Source organism: Egretta garzetta, unplaced genomic scaffold, assembly GCF_000687185.1.
Source record: "Egretta garzetta isolate BGI_Z169 unplaced genomic scaffold, ASM68718v1 scaffold259, whole genome shotgun sequence".
NCBI lineage: Eukaryota > Metazoa > Chordata > Aves > Pelecaniformes > Ardeidae > Egretta > Egretta garzetta.
The window spans coordinates 455,156-470,225 of NW_009260770.1; positions in this window are offsets into that span (position 1 = coordinate 455,156).

Genomic DNA, 15,070 nt, shown 5'->3' on the forward strand with positions numbered 1-15,070 from the left:
AAAGATGATCCAAGGGCTGGAGCACCTCTCCTGTTAGGACAGGCTGAGAGAGTTGGGTTTGTTCAGCCTGGAGAAGAAAAAGCTGTGGGGAGACCTGATTGTGGCCTTTCAGTACTTAAAGGGAGCCTATAGGAAAGATGGGGAATATCTTTTGAGTAGGGCCAGCTGTGACAGGACAAGGGGTAATGGTTTCAAACTGAAGCAGGGTAGGTTTAGACTAGATATAAGGAAGAAATTCTTTACAGTGAGGGTGGTGAAACACTGGAACGTGTTTCCCAGAGAGGTAGTGGAGGCCCCATCCCTGGAAACATTCAAGGCCAGGTTGGACGGGGCTCTGAGCAACCTGATCTAGTTAGCGGTGTCCCTGCTCACTGCAGGGGGAGTTGGACTAGATCACCTCTAGGGGTCCCTTCCAGCCCCAAACATTCTATGATTCTATGGCCACAGCAGAGGGTGGGGGTCCAGGTCAGCACAGACACCTCTACAGCACAGTCTGGGCAAGGGCTAGGGCTGCGGGCCTGAGCTCCAGCACAGACCCCACTGGAGGAGAAGAGGTCCTATGGAAGTCAGTCACAGAACTTTCTCACTGCAATCTTGTCCTACATCACTGCTGCACTGCAGCAGATACGGCCCTCATCTTTTTCATAGTCAGGTATTTTTTTATTCAAACAGTTTTGTGGATAATTTTGTTAGTTATTATTATTTTCCCAAAGTCTGTCTTTCAAAAACTTTCTAGAGAAACTGTAACAGCAGCCCAGCTGAGGATGACTGGCGGTCAGGTGGGGCTTGTTATCGATAGCATGCTGTCTTCTCAAGTCCCTGAGACAGACTTCCCAAAACTCCCTCTTCAGAAAAACCTCATGTCATTCTCCCATCTCTCCTTGCTGTACTACAAAGGAGGAAAAATATGCAAAAATTACAAGTTTTAAACATTTCCTTTGTGCTGTAATCATCTGAGTGACAGGTAATCTTTTTCTACAACTGAATGCAGTGTAATATTTCTGTTTTTCTATAAGCTGATGAAATTCTTGCCTGAAGGATCATAGCTAGTGTATAGCCTTGCTCCAACCGTAATAGGAAGTAAAAAGAGATTTCGGAAATGGTAGGTAGCTTCTCACCACCAAAAGTATTCCACATACTCATGGAGCATTAAATGCTTCTCCTGCTTTCCTACTCACTCTTGAAGACCCTATGAGTAACACTTATGATTTTTCAGAAGCTTTGCACTAGAAAAAAAGCACACTTCCCAGGAGGGAAAAATGAAAATAGTTGTCAATAATATTTTAGGAAATAGTTAAAATATTGGGAATTGATTAGACAAGTACATAAAGAAAACAGAAGCAGAACTACTATATCACAAATCTGAATTCCTTTTCTTATGACATTCCAAAATTTGGGGAGAAAAATGCCTGTTTTCTAAAAGGCAATTTCAAAAGTAGTTCTAAAAAGGACATTGAAAACTAATGTCTATTAAAAAAAGTTTCATTTAAAAAAAGTTGGCACAAAATTCTTTATATAGCTAAATCTCTAAGACTTGTGACTTTTTTTTTCCTCATTGATGCATTAGGAGACACAGGGAGTCTGGCCAATATTCTATAGCAAGGGGCTTAGAAAATGAAGGTTTTAAGACACTCTGTTGCAGAGTCAGAAACCTAAATTTTGAAAGCCTCACTGCAAGCTAATATTCATCAGGATGTCAGCGAGTCCATCTGTGTTACCAGTGCCCTACCTTTAGACAGCATGGACATCAGGACTGTTTCCCTGTAACTGACAATGAAAGCCACAGCTACCCAAATCAAAGGTACTGATGGTTAGCAGAAACTTGTGGATGTTACTGAAGTCTGTTTGTGGCTAATTAAGAAAGTCAACAAATAAGGTCAACCTATGGAAACTTTCATTTATGATTACCTTCTAGCAGAAAATCAGTCATTTGAAAAAGTACAACGATACTCATATGTTGCCATTGATTTTATCTGTAAGATTCATGTTCTATCATACAGCAGAAAGTATTTGGGGGAGGAAAAAAAAGCTAGAAAACAACACCTAGAGATTTTGGTGCAGAGTCATCAGCAAGCGTAAATTGTGCATGAAGGTGCTGTACAAAAGACCCAGAGAGTAGTGACAGGATGATTCCCATCTTCTCTTTGCAAAACTCAGGCCAACACTTACAGACAGAAAACATGTAATCTCTTCATTATAAGTGCTAGTACAGTAACAGTTAATATCACGCTGAATGGAACAGTGTGCTCCTCATGCTGCCCTGGAAATATCACAAGTATCTGTTCAAACACGATGCCTATAATGCATTTCCTACATACTGAGGAAAGATGCAATGATCTTTAAGAAACTATGTCTCCGAGGTTCCTTATTTGAAGAACCTGACCTACTTCTCCTTTCCTGTGGAGCCACCCTATGTGATATGATTAGTACTACATATTTAAGAGAGTTTCACAGAGGGTAACTGTGCCATTTGATTGAAGTTCTATGATTCTATGATTCTAAGTTAAAATACATACAGCAGGTGATGTACTTTCAGATGCAGTGGAACCTGATGTCTGTATGTGAGGTATAATGACAACTGGCTTACATAAAAGATGCAAACAGTGTGAACACAAGCTGAAAGCTAAATTACAAGAAAACATTTGGATTCCGACAGGTGTGTTGAAGGAACCTTTGAGCACAGAATAACCAATCTTTTATATTAGGCTTGAGTGGGTTTAATACTGTAGTCACTCTCAGGAGATATATTAGCCAATAATTACATAGGAAACAGATTTTTAAATAGGCATTTCTTTTAGTATAGATGAGAGCAGGACATATCCAATATGAGAAACATTTCTCCTATGAGGGGGAAACAAACAGCCTTTCTCTGTCTGTTATTTTTTTGGTGAAATTTCCTACAAAAGCTAAAATTTTCCTAAGTTTTGATGAACATAATAGTGCCAACACTGAAGAAAGTTCTTAGAATGTCAATTACTCAGAAAAATCTCCAGAAAGCCAATCCTTGGTCCAGTAGACTAACCCAGGTATTCAGAAGTATATATTCTTTACCTGAGATTTTCCAAAAGTGGAAAAATAATTTTGTTATATTTATGAAGCTAAGCAATATTAAATGAGTATTCACTATGATACTACTTTCTCAAGAAATCCTCTATTATTTTTTTCATGTTCTGAAAAAAAACCAAAAAAAGGAATATATGTGGATTAATGCTGTTTCTCTGTAATTGACAAGCAGGGTAAAACCAGATATTTCTTAAAAGCAACAAAAACTGTTAAAATGATATTTTGAAGAACAATACAAATCAGCCTCCAAAGAGCAAGACTCATATTTGTTGAATAACAGCTACTTACAGTATTAAATGAAATTAATCCTTTTTATATCTTAAAAGATGTGGCTTATGCGTGCCTAAGAATATTTTAGATGTTGCTGAAATACAAAGTGTTTTCCATTACAAGTGCATAAAAGAAGAGGAAAGGTTGCTGGAGTCTACTAATTCTATGGTAGTCAGTTTGCCTGTTGATTAAAATGTTTTTATTTATCCTTTGAAAAACACTTTTCACAGAGACAATATGAGAGTCATGGATTGTACCTCTGCAGAGATGAAATGTATACAAGCATTTTATAAATGTAAAGGAATATATAAGAATTTATTATAAATTCATAGTCCTCTTTCCAATACAATTGTTCCTTTCCTAAGTTAAGCCTAATACCAAAATCAGAACATGAAATTCACATACAGTCTCCCTTTCACTCCCCCTCCTCTGTCTTTCTCCCCCTCCCTTTTCCCACTCTATTGCTCATCATTTGAATTACAATGTTTGGCAATATAATGCTAACTAGGAGGCAATAAGTTACTATGAGATGTCTCCATGGTATGACCTGTTGTTCACATTTTACAGCTAAACTTCATATGAATATTCCCTGCAACACAAACATATGATACTATTTAGCATACAATGAAAAATTAATTATTAAAAAAAAAAAAAGTCCTCTTTAGCCTTCTGGTATCCCTCAGTGGAAAATATATTTCCTTTGATTGATCGCTACTGCAAGGCTGGCATTCAGGTTTCATTCTCTCTGTCTGTGCTGATCTCCCTCCTTTTATATTGAGGTGAAGTTAAAATTATTAGCATGACGCTGACAGAGATGCTGACATGAGGTGTTTGAAAGAAAAGTTTTTGAATTATTAATGAAACTACAAGGACAAAATCAGATGATTCAATGGAATTTGGGATCTTAAAAAGACCAATAATGGGCACTAAATTTTAATGAAGTTCCAAAGTAACACTGAAATGCACCATTTCATTTGCTGTTAACCTTTTTGATATGCTGCTCTTTGGACTTTAACTTCTTTAATAAAGGGTGCCTTTTAATGACAAGGACAGGCGACTGTTCCATTTAAGTGAACATGCTTAACTGGAACATAGCAGGGGAGTTAAAATCAACGGGGGTTAAATAGGAAGGGATATATCAGGTTTAGAGGATATCACCAAAGACAGAAAGGGGAAGGAGGAGCTGTGCAGAAATAGATAAAACTAGGTCTCCTGGAAAAAAAAAAAAATCACTCTGAAACAGAAAAAATGTAACTTGAGAGATAACAGAAAGCTCTAAATGTCTTCTCTGAAAAGGTGCTGCGAAGAGTCAGTTCTTAAAAATCTTCATGTGCAAATGCGCCTACCACTGATGAGGAAGAGACAACACACTAATGTCACTTGAAGGCTTAAGACTGGGCACTAGTTTCATGTTGTGTTGCAGGATCTGGGATCTGAATTCAAATTCTTGCCTTTCTGTGTATCTTTAAGCAATCAATAAGAACTACTTGTACATTTAGAGAGCCGTATACCTAACAAGCAATACAGTTAAGACTTTAAAAAAAGGGAGGGGGGAAAAATGGCAGTTATAATATTAGTGGAATGTTCTCCTACCAAATGAGTCCGACTTGATTACATTTTTAAAGCAAAACTGTAAGGATTTTTATGAGTGAAATGACAAAGAATATTTCAATAATTGGCATAAAAATGAAAAATCATTATGGCCTGAAGTTTTTCTGAACAAAAACCACCTAAGGTTTCAACAGCTCCCAAGAGCTGTTTCATAGTCCTCTGATTTCTACTGGGAAGTTCATTGACCCCATGATTTGGGGAACTTTTGGGGATGATACTTTTCTTTATGGAAAAAACATGAAAAACTGATAATAGAGCAGTAAGAAAAGTCTTACCTGAGACTAACCTCTATCCTTCAAAAATGTACCCACTACAGGATACTTGCTGCTGTTCCTTCAAACTGTAGGCATATATACACAGCTGCAATCAGTAACACCTGAGGTAGCTTATTTTCACTTCTTAATCACTGGCTTCAAAAACTACCTTATCATCATATTAGTTTATCTCCAGTCTTTCACAGATGAACATTTTGTGTTCATTCATTTTATATTTGGGTCACCAGCTCCCAAACCTTCTTATCTGGGGTCTTTGGGGAAAACTTCTAATGCTTACACTGTTTTTTTTAATTCCCTCTAACAAGTCCTGAAAAATGTTATCTTCATTCCTTCTTTATTCTCCATTTTTCCTCTTGGTTCTTTTGTGTATATTCCTTTTTTCCCATTTGTTTGTTTGTTTGTTTTGTTTTTTTTTAACAAAATGCTTTAACGATACAGAGAAACGATACAGAGAAAATGATATTGGAAAGCCCTCTCAATAAACTGCTAAGGAATTATCTTCAATTATAATTTTTATTTTCTCTATTTCATTCAATAATTCCAGTTTTTCTGCCTTTGGAGAATCATAAACACTTGACCTATTCTGTCTATACACTTCATAGTCTTGCTGATGGTTTTGAGAAACCTAGGTACTCAAAAGGGACAAATAAAATTAAATTTTCTACAGCAGATGTTATTAAGAAGAATCTCCATTTCTACATGGATATAATTTCTTACTCAATATGAATGAGCACAAATAGGAATAGCTAAGAAAGGAGTCTCTACTGGAGCTGTGTGTGGTGACTGAAAGACAAATGACTATGAGATACGTTTGGAAATAGAAAGGAGTGACCAAAGTATTTCCTAGGGTCTCCTCTCCTCTGTGATTCCTTTTTTAATAGTTAGAGATCCCATTGTGCTCCTGGAGTTGAGAAACTGCCTGCTTTGTATTAGTGTATGTATGAATTAGCTTAAAATGCCCATATAAAGTAAATTAAATAGTTAACAATGAAAGGTTTTTAAAAAAATTTTATCTTTCTAGGAACACTGAATCAGAGCACTTACAATTCCTGGCCAGAAACCAGTGTAAGTGATGCAGGACAGAAATGTGCTAAATGAGGAGAGGTTATGAGTCCATAGGTCGAATAGAGGAGGGCTTCAATCACAAATATGGATTTGTCTTGGCTTATAATTATTACCCACTCTGTTCAAAATATCTCTTGAAAATGATTTTGAAAAATTAATCTGAACAGTTGCTAAGTAGGGGAGATTTGTGAGAAAATCTGTAAAATTCTCCGCTCCAAACCTACCACTGTTAATACTTGCTCTAGGTGTTTTTAATCAATAGACACTTACATAAATATCACTTGCCAGAATTTACTACAGCACCTAGACACAGGAAACTTTATTACTGTATTAAAAGCTGATGCTGCCTAATAAGAACATTTATCTACTTCACATCACTTTTACAGGACATCAATATTTAACTATTTGCATAGCATTCCTTTTATTGCATAGTCATATGAACGGTTGGACTTGATAATCTTAAAGGTATTTTCCAACCTAAACGATTCTATGGTTTATATATATGGCTTATGCCTTATGCAGAAACCCTTCAGTTCTGGTTCCGTGAATGTGAGCGTGAGAATTGCAAGGTGCTGTTAAGAAAATATGTAGCATTCACAGCTTCTACCCATTTGGAAGGGAACTGTTTTGTAAGATTAGAAATCTGAGCAAATATAACAAAGCACTCTCTAAAACATTTCTGTAGTCAAATACAAACACTTTTATTTTATAAAAATATATTTAAAGCCTTGTAGACATGTCAAATGAATGGTAATTTTCCAATGCTGCTAACTAACAGGAGGAAAGAGGTAACAGTAAATAAGGTGGGATTGTTAAAAAGTCCAAGAGGTGGTACTCTCTCTGCTCTCCACATGTACGTACTGCATCTTGCAACTGGAAAGTGAAAATTATTAAAACCCTTGTCTTGTACACTTACATGCAGCTTTCTTACATTATCATCTTTTTAGTGCTTGCACCTAGAACAAACAACAGTGTTTACTGCCAGCCTTAAGTTATTCAGTGAGCACGCAGCTCTGTGGTGTTCAGCTGCTTGCTGGGTTAAACCACAACACATTTCCAACTCAGCTATTTCATGTGTTCATGTAGGAGGATGTTTATTTGTTAAAAAGATGGACATCTGCAAAACCAATGAAGGAATAAGTGCACAAATGAGAGGATTTGCTATCTCAGGCTCCTGCCTGTATTTACTGTCCCAAACAAGCAGCAGTCCTTCCAAAATCTTTGGATCCCAATGATATTACTGGAAAATGCAAGAAACCTAATCATCTTGATATTCACAGAAGATTAATATTCATCCTATACCTTTTAGTGAAAATGAAACATAACACTGATTTCTACTAACCCTATGAAACATTTGATAGTTATTTGCTTTGTATGATAGGATACGAAAAGATACAAGATGAGATTACTCAATGTTCCTGTTATGGGAAATAAATTAATGAGCTCTTTATGGCTTTATTTCCTCCTAACCTAATTCTGCAGCATATTTGCTCCAATTTTCAAAAAGTTTAGATATTAACCCTAAACTGCAATTTATAGGTGTGTCCCAAAAGGAGATGTCAGTAATGTTCTTTCAGTATCTCTAGAGCTTTTAAAGGCTTATGCATTCAAGGGAGACTTGATTTCTTGGCAAAGACAGTATTAAAAAGGAGTTGAAAAACTCACAGAAACATAAACATATAGTGATGAAAGAGGAAACATGGTGAAAAAAAAACCTGCTGCATTGCCTTCCTAGTTACAGTATTTTCAAAACTATGAAGCTTCTATGTCTGATGTGAAAAGCACAAGAAAATCAATAGCTTGTTAAGAAAATTGTTGGGATGTCAGTTAGTTTCCCAAAGGATAATTCTTTGTGAAAGATTTTGTGAATGACAGCTGCTCCTGTCACCAGTAACTGATGAAATGGAGGTGACTTGTCACAGAACAGAAATGGCAATATTAGGGTCAAATTTTAGTGAGTCATTTAAAACTTGAGATAAAAATAAAGTAAAAATAGCAAAGGTCATGGGGGTTTGAGACTGAGCATTAAATTCACTACTGAACAGAGGCCTGTCCTCATCAAGTTCATTGCAATTCACAGAAGCATAGATAAGTTTAGGTCCAAAGGAGATTCTGAAGCTCACTTAGCCCAACCTTCTGCTGAAAGCAGGGTTAAATTCAAACTGAGATCAAGTTGCTCAGAATCTTGTCCAGCTGAGTTCTGAAAAACTGTCAATAACTATAGCAATAATGATAGCAGACAAACTGGGGAATTCCAAAGCTATAGACATGAATTTCAACATCTTGAGCTAAAAAGCCAATCTTTGAACAAGCCTTATGTACTTACATATATTTTTATTTTTTTTGTGAATTGAGGAAGGTTGGGTGCTTAGCCTGCATTCACCAGTCTGCTATACTTGTAATTCATCTTTAAAAGGGATTAGGTTAGCTCGAGCCTCTACTGTGTAATAAAAAGTCTTGTGCCATACAACTAGGTCTTGTAATGCTGAGAGTTAATGCTGACAAGGGCAACTTTAAATGTGTCTGTACCTGACAGTGTATACAAAAGAAATAGAAGCCCAGCAGCATACCAGCTGATTGAAGGAAATGCTCTGACTCAGAATGAAATTTGGGGAATAAATTAAGGGAATCAAAGGACAGAAGAAAGTAGTTTTTATTTTAAAAGTGAGGAAGACCTGATGAGACAGCAAGTATCCAGTAGAGAAAATTCGTTGCTCAGACATCTCAAAAAGCAAGACACAAGAGGATAAGCTATTGCTAAGGAACACTCCACATTCCCTTGTCAGCACAAGCATAGCATTAACAATAGCAGCTGGGGAAAGATATTGGCAGTAGAAGAAAACTCAGAAACCTAAAAAAAAAAAAAAAAAAAAAAAAAAGTGAAGTGCTAATCCAGAGCCAGGTTTGTTAAACTTTTTTCACTTCTTTTTTCACTTTCAGTGGAATGTTTTTCCCACCAATACCTCCTCCCCCTCTGAAAATTAATGTTATAAATCAAAGGCTTAACAGGGTTATCTTTTTTACACTGCATGCATTTTCCCCCATCCTATCTCCAGTGCAGTTGTTAATGTTTCTCAGGTGATAATTACCCCTCCTTGTTCTGCAGACTAAAACACCTTTCTTACTTCTCCCATGTCTAACATTTTTTTCTCCTGGACACAAATCAGTTCTGAAAGCGTATTAAAACTAGTAAACACAAGTAAACTAAACTCAGGGTGTGATCTGATGTAGTTCTTTCCACATTTGTTAGTTCCCAAGGCTTGTAATTATTCTGGATTATTTGAGTCATCTGGTTTATACTGGTGGCCTACAAGCATTTACTGTCACAGGTGAGGCACACACAAGTTGTATGACAGACTCGTGAAAGAAAAGTGGGGGCATGAGAAAGTAGGAAAAGGCATGTGAACCTTAAGAGTCACTCCCAGGCCGGCCTTTGTCTGAGGTTTGCTCCATCTCTTTCAGATATAAAGAAGAGGTGATGGGTTCAAAAGTTTACAACTACATTATTTTTTCTAATTAAGAGTGTTAGTTGTCACTGAAACTCTGTCTCACTTTCTTCCACTGTTTCTGTTTAGAAAGTGTTATCTTCTCCTCATCCATTTTAATTTCAGAATAAATATTTTGATTTTAAGTTGCTAAAATCCTAGCTGGAAAACAGAAGAATTGAATGTAATTTAGTTAGTAGAAGAAAGGAGGACAGGTTTCTTTTATGGTTTTGACTGTGTCTCGCTTTTGCTTGAATTTTTGTAATTAATAAGTTAAAAGTATTTTTTCTATCAAAACTTCAAAACTCCCTGAAATGTAATTACCCAGAAAGTTTCCACTTTTCTGTATGTGGGTTTTTACAGAGGTGAGGGTCCTGGGCTGAGACAATGACCGCAAACTGCACTGTCTGTTCTGCTGAGCCCCCGGGGCACCAGGGACCTCCATGCAGAGCAGCTACCAAACTGTGGCAGAGACTAGCCTTGCCGTGGAGGTCCAGACCCTCCATAGGTGGAGGAGAGGAAACAAGAAAAGGGGGCCTGACATCACACCTGTCTGAAGCAAGGATGGAGGGCAGCTTTCCTGGACCATGAGTAGAAGACCTTCATACAGATGTTCCTCTCCTCGAAATGGTAACAGCAACAACATTCAGCAGGGCCTGGAGCACAGGGCCCCGTTGAGGACTGAGGCCAGCTCAGAGCTGGCATGGCCAAGGGGTCCTGTCCCTGTGGGGCCCTGGGAAGAGCCTCCAATGCCCTGTGGGGACACCCCAGACAGGCCTCAACCCATCCCTGTTCCCACAGTCCTGCCTTGGGCTCCACCAAGCCAGATCCATCTGTGGACCCATGTCTCAGCCCAGCCTTGGCCAGTCCCTGTCCCCAGGGAGGTGCCCAATGCTCAGGGCTGGGGCTGCCCCAGTGCCCACCCCACGAAACTGCTGATCACTTTCAACTTGTTTTCAGCCTGTGCATGAATTTACTATAGTAGTAATATCAAAATTAAATAAACACTGAAGAGGAACAAGAAGATGGGAGTCACTTAATTATTTTCAATTAATTTTAATTGCTGACATTTTGAGCAGCAATTTAGTTCCCTCAGTTCTCCCCTTCCCCCTCTCTGGATGACATTGGGACTTCTGCCAGTTTTTTATTGCTTTGGGTTCCCCCAGTGCTGTTTGAAAAAGAACTTTAACAGGTGAAAAGTTTAAAATCCCTTTTAGTGAAGTGACTACATGGAGGCAGGATAGCATTTGAAAGCTTAGCAGTTTATTTTGGGGAGGGAAGAGGGATAAAAGGAGCCAGCTCATCAGCAGTAGACTGAAATCCACCTTGCTAGTTTTGTGTACTTATGTTATATATAGCCGCTGCAGCGACACGCGCATCATGCACTATACAAAAACAGCCTTTGGAACCATTAGGATTAATAAAAATAAAGAGGTTTTCTGGCATAAAAAGGGGGTTGGTTGTTTTTCTTCAGTTGCTGCTGCTGTTGTTAAAATAGGACAAACATTTTAAGGTAAATCTTACTAGACAAGATGGAAGGAGACCAGCAGTCAGAACTGAGAATAAAAGGCATATGGAGTTTTAGATACCGTAATCCATTTATAGGTATAGTCATTCTCAGATGAATATTTCTTAAGAAGCCACTTGCAAACATTTGCAAAACTCCCTGCAGTTGTCAGCTAGATTGGTCCCATGTACTCACCTACCCTTCACTGCGTAAATGCTGACACCCTGCTTTTTTTCTTAAATCCACAAGCCATTAATTACTGACAACTTGCCTTCTGCCTCTGAGGTACCTTGGTGACTACAAGATATATTCCAAGTTCAAAGTTAACCATCTTATGTTATGTCAGGGTTTTACTGCTGCTGTGGTTGTTTGCAGATAAATAATTGAAATGTTCCACTTATCTCATTTGAATCAAAGTCCCTGTTTTATTCTACCTGTACAACTCCACACTGCTGATAGATTTCTTGGGCCAGTGTTTCCAGCATTATAGCCAGCATAGTCATTGACTATGCACATTAGTCATTATGGTTGAAAACATTGATAATCTGCTTGTTTCCTGTGAAAACATACTGCTACCCACACCCTTTCCCCCTGCCCCCCCTCTCAGTCGTCAAAAATCACTAAATGGCCAGTGATGGGTTCACGGAGAACGGCAATGAATCATATCAATTTTCCTGAAAGGCAGAATTTTTCTTTATTAGAAATAAATAAATAAACACATTACTGAACATTCCTGTAACTTAATCCTGCATTTCAACAGTTACAAAATGCTTCTACCAAATGTGCATATTTATAGAAAATGGTCACATATTATACTTAAAGAAAAGCACAGCTGGATATTTATGAGGCACCAGTTTTCTATAAATATAGATATTTGGTAATTATCACTGTTGTGCAGTAATAATAAGCACAGCTGGGGAATGATGCTGCCATTGTTTCATTGGCTACAAAGCTCAATTTCAGACTTGCAGGTCCTCTCCTGTTCTCATTTGCTTTTTTATTCCACATGGAAGAAAACCCCAAATCTTCAGGACATCAGAGCTAAATCTTTGCCTGGTCCATACATCTGTTTGTCAATGGAATGTTCCAAGGCAAGTGGAGTCAGCATGACTGCTTGGTGCCTTTGGATCAAGCCACGGACATTATTCAGAACTGAATTACTGAAACATCTAAGTAAAAAGCTGTAACTGAAAACAATACTTCTCCCCGTGTCATCGTCCGCCTCCCCCTGATGTGTAAGTTTCCTAGCTGTTCTAGTAAAGCTCTTAAGTCTTGCATGCTTGCTTCCTATCTTTTTGTCTCCTTCCTTTTTTCCTTTCCTCCTTCCCTCTTTTTTATTGAGCAATTAAGTACCAGTGGTTTTTGAACTAATGGGCAGTACAATATGGAAGAACACTAACTATACAGTGATAAACAGCTAACCTGAACTAATATTAAGGAGGCCCTAATTTTTTTGAAATTATCTAGACACATAGGCAGCTGGTGGCTAACATTTCAAATTGTCACCTACTAACTAAATGTGAGACATTCATGTACAGACTTCATTTATAGGTTGTAGAGCTTGGAACTACCTGACTGGATAGAAGTTGCAGTATAGTTTAATTTAGGATTTGGGTTTTGGTTTATTTAAAGGCATTAAACTGAGGTATTTCTTTTTATTTCCTCTCACTGGACTTCCAGAACTAACATGGGGCTGGTGGCTTTTGTCAATTCCCTCCAGCATGCTGTGACACATAAAAGTGTCAGATAGCCCTTTGTTGAAATACATCCTTTATGATCTGATACAATTGTCCTTAATATCAGAATTTATTTATTTAGAAACAAGATGTCCCCAAAAGCTGACTGAAAAAGTGGCCTTTGTTGCCCCTTTCACTGGCCTTCCAAGCTGACTGGCTGTGCAGAGGACTACTACACCTAACACTGTGAAAGACGTTGTAGATGTATTTCATTCCACTTCCTTTTCCATTTTTATAACCAAGAAATGTATTTTTCTTTTTGAATCTGTGCCATTGATAAATTTTCAATTTTCTGCAAACTACGTAGATGGAGAAGTCATGTAACCACCAAGTCAGACTAACCACTGAACCTCTGCTGGATTCCACACAATAATTTTCAAGAGAGTGCTACAAGACCTATGAAGTACCAAAATCCAGACTGAACTGGATCCTCTTAGCAGAAGGCATTTTGTTACAATGGTTTTTAAGGCAGAAAGTTTTGATACTTGTTCATAGTGAGGCTGTACTTCAGTTTTCATCATTCTTTCTTGTAAACTATGGCTGGAAAGTGCTATCTATGAAACAATGCTTGGGGACCACATTTTGATTTGTTATTTGGGGTGTTTGGGGGGTTTTGTTTTGTTTTGTTTTCAGTTCATGCAGAAGAAGGATATGTAATAAAATAGAAAGTAAGAAGAACAAAAGAAAAATAGAGAAGGTAGGAGGTAATGTCATAACACAGTAGCAAAAGTGTAGCAAAACTTAATGCAGGCTTTCTAGGAGGGAAAGATTATTTTATTAAAAACCAAACTAAACAAAAAAAACCCAACTTATTTAACTTGTTAACACTCACACTGATACTCACATGCTGACAGGCACCAACATCTTTGTGTCTTAGTGGGCTCTCCAGTGTGCAGTGATCAAGGTGCTTGTACAATAGTAGCTGGTCCCAGAATGATGCAGATTCCAAGGAACACCACCTACTCATCATCTCCTCAGTTTTTCTTAGATTGGTGGCTATGTGCCAGTGTTTTATGTGTCTGTTGGACTCTTCAGAGATTAATCTCTCCATCCTGTCTAACCTCTATGAGTCTTCAGAGTTTACTGTTATTTGTTTGTTGATATGGATGTTTTGAGAATCAATATGCAAGTGTGTGTTGGTCTTGGTGACCACCCAATAATCTACATGTTATCAGCTATTCTTACAGGCCTCACTTTCTTCTGCTTTTCCTTCCATTGTTTCTGTAGCTGAAAAATCCTATTCATTCTCCATTCATACCAATCTTAATGATCTTACTGCAGTTCCCTACAAATGAAAGTTGCAATACAAATTTCCTTTGGTTTTGTTTGTTCCTCTTGTGTCAACTAATAGACTAAAGTGATTTCTCAAAATGCAATGGTATGTTTTTCACATAGTTTATAAGCAAAGTGTACAAATCAGTAAGCATTACTGTCTGGTGAGGTGTGGCAGCTGAGGAATGTAAGTGAACTCATAATGGTCCATGGTTCTCTGACTAGTAAACTGATCATTACCAAGGAATATGAAGTCTCTGAAGTGCAGTATATTTATAAAGAGATAGGCAAATTATTTTGAGGAAAAACAAAGGATGACTGGGATAAAGAGCAAGAAGAATATACCTGCCAAGAGATGTGAAAGCATTTTCCATTCCCAACTTTCATCTAGGTAGTAAAGCCAAGGACATATGAGCTGCCTTGAGTCCTGGAACTGCAATTCCCACCTCAGGGCTGGTTAAGCCTTTTGAGAACATGTCAGCACATCCTCTCCTTGCTAGGTTTCTTCTATATTAATTTTTCTCTTTTGATTACAGAGCCTTGAGTTTGAAATATGGCTGTTCTTATGTTCTTGTGGATATTATGGACGATGGACGCATGAGGGGGACTGTGAGGGTAAAACCCCTCCTGCTGTAAGAGAAGATCAGGTTTGTGACCGCCTGAGGAACCTGAACGCACATAAGTCGATGGGACCTGATGAGTTGCACCCCAGAGTCCTGAGGGAATTGGCCAATGCAGTTGCCAAGCCACTCTCCATGATATTTGAAAAGTCATGACAGTCAGGTG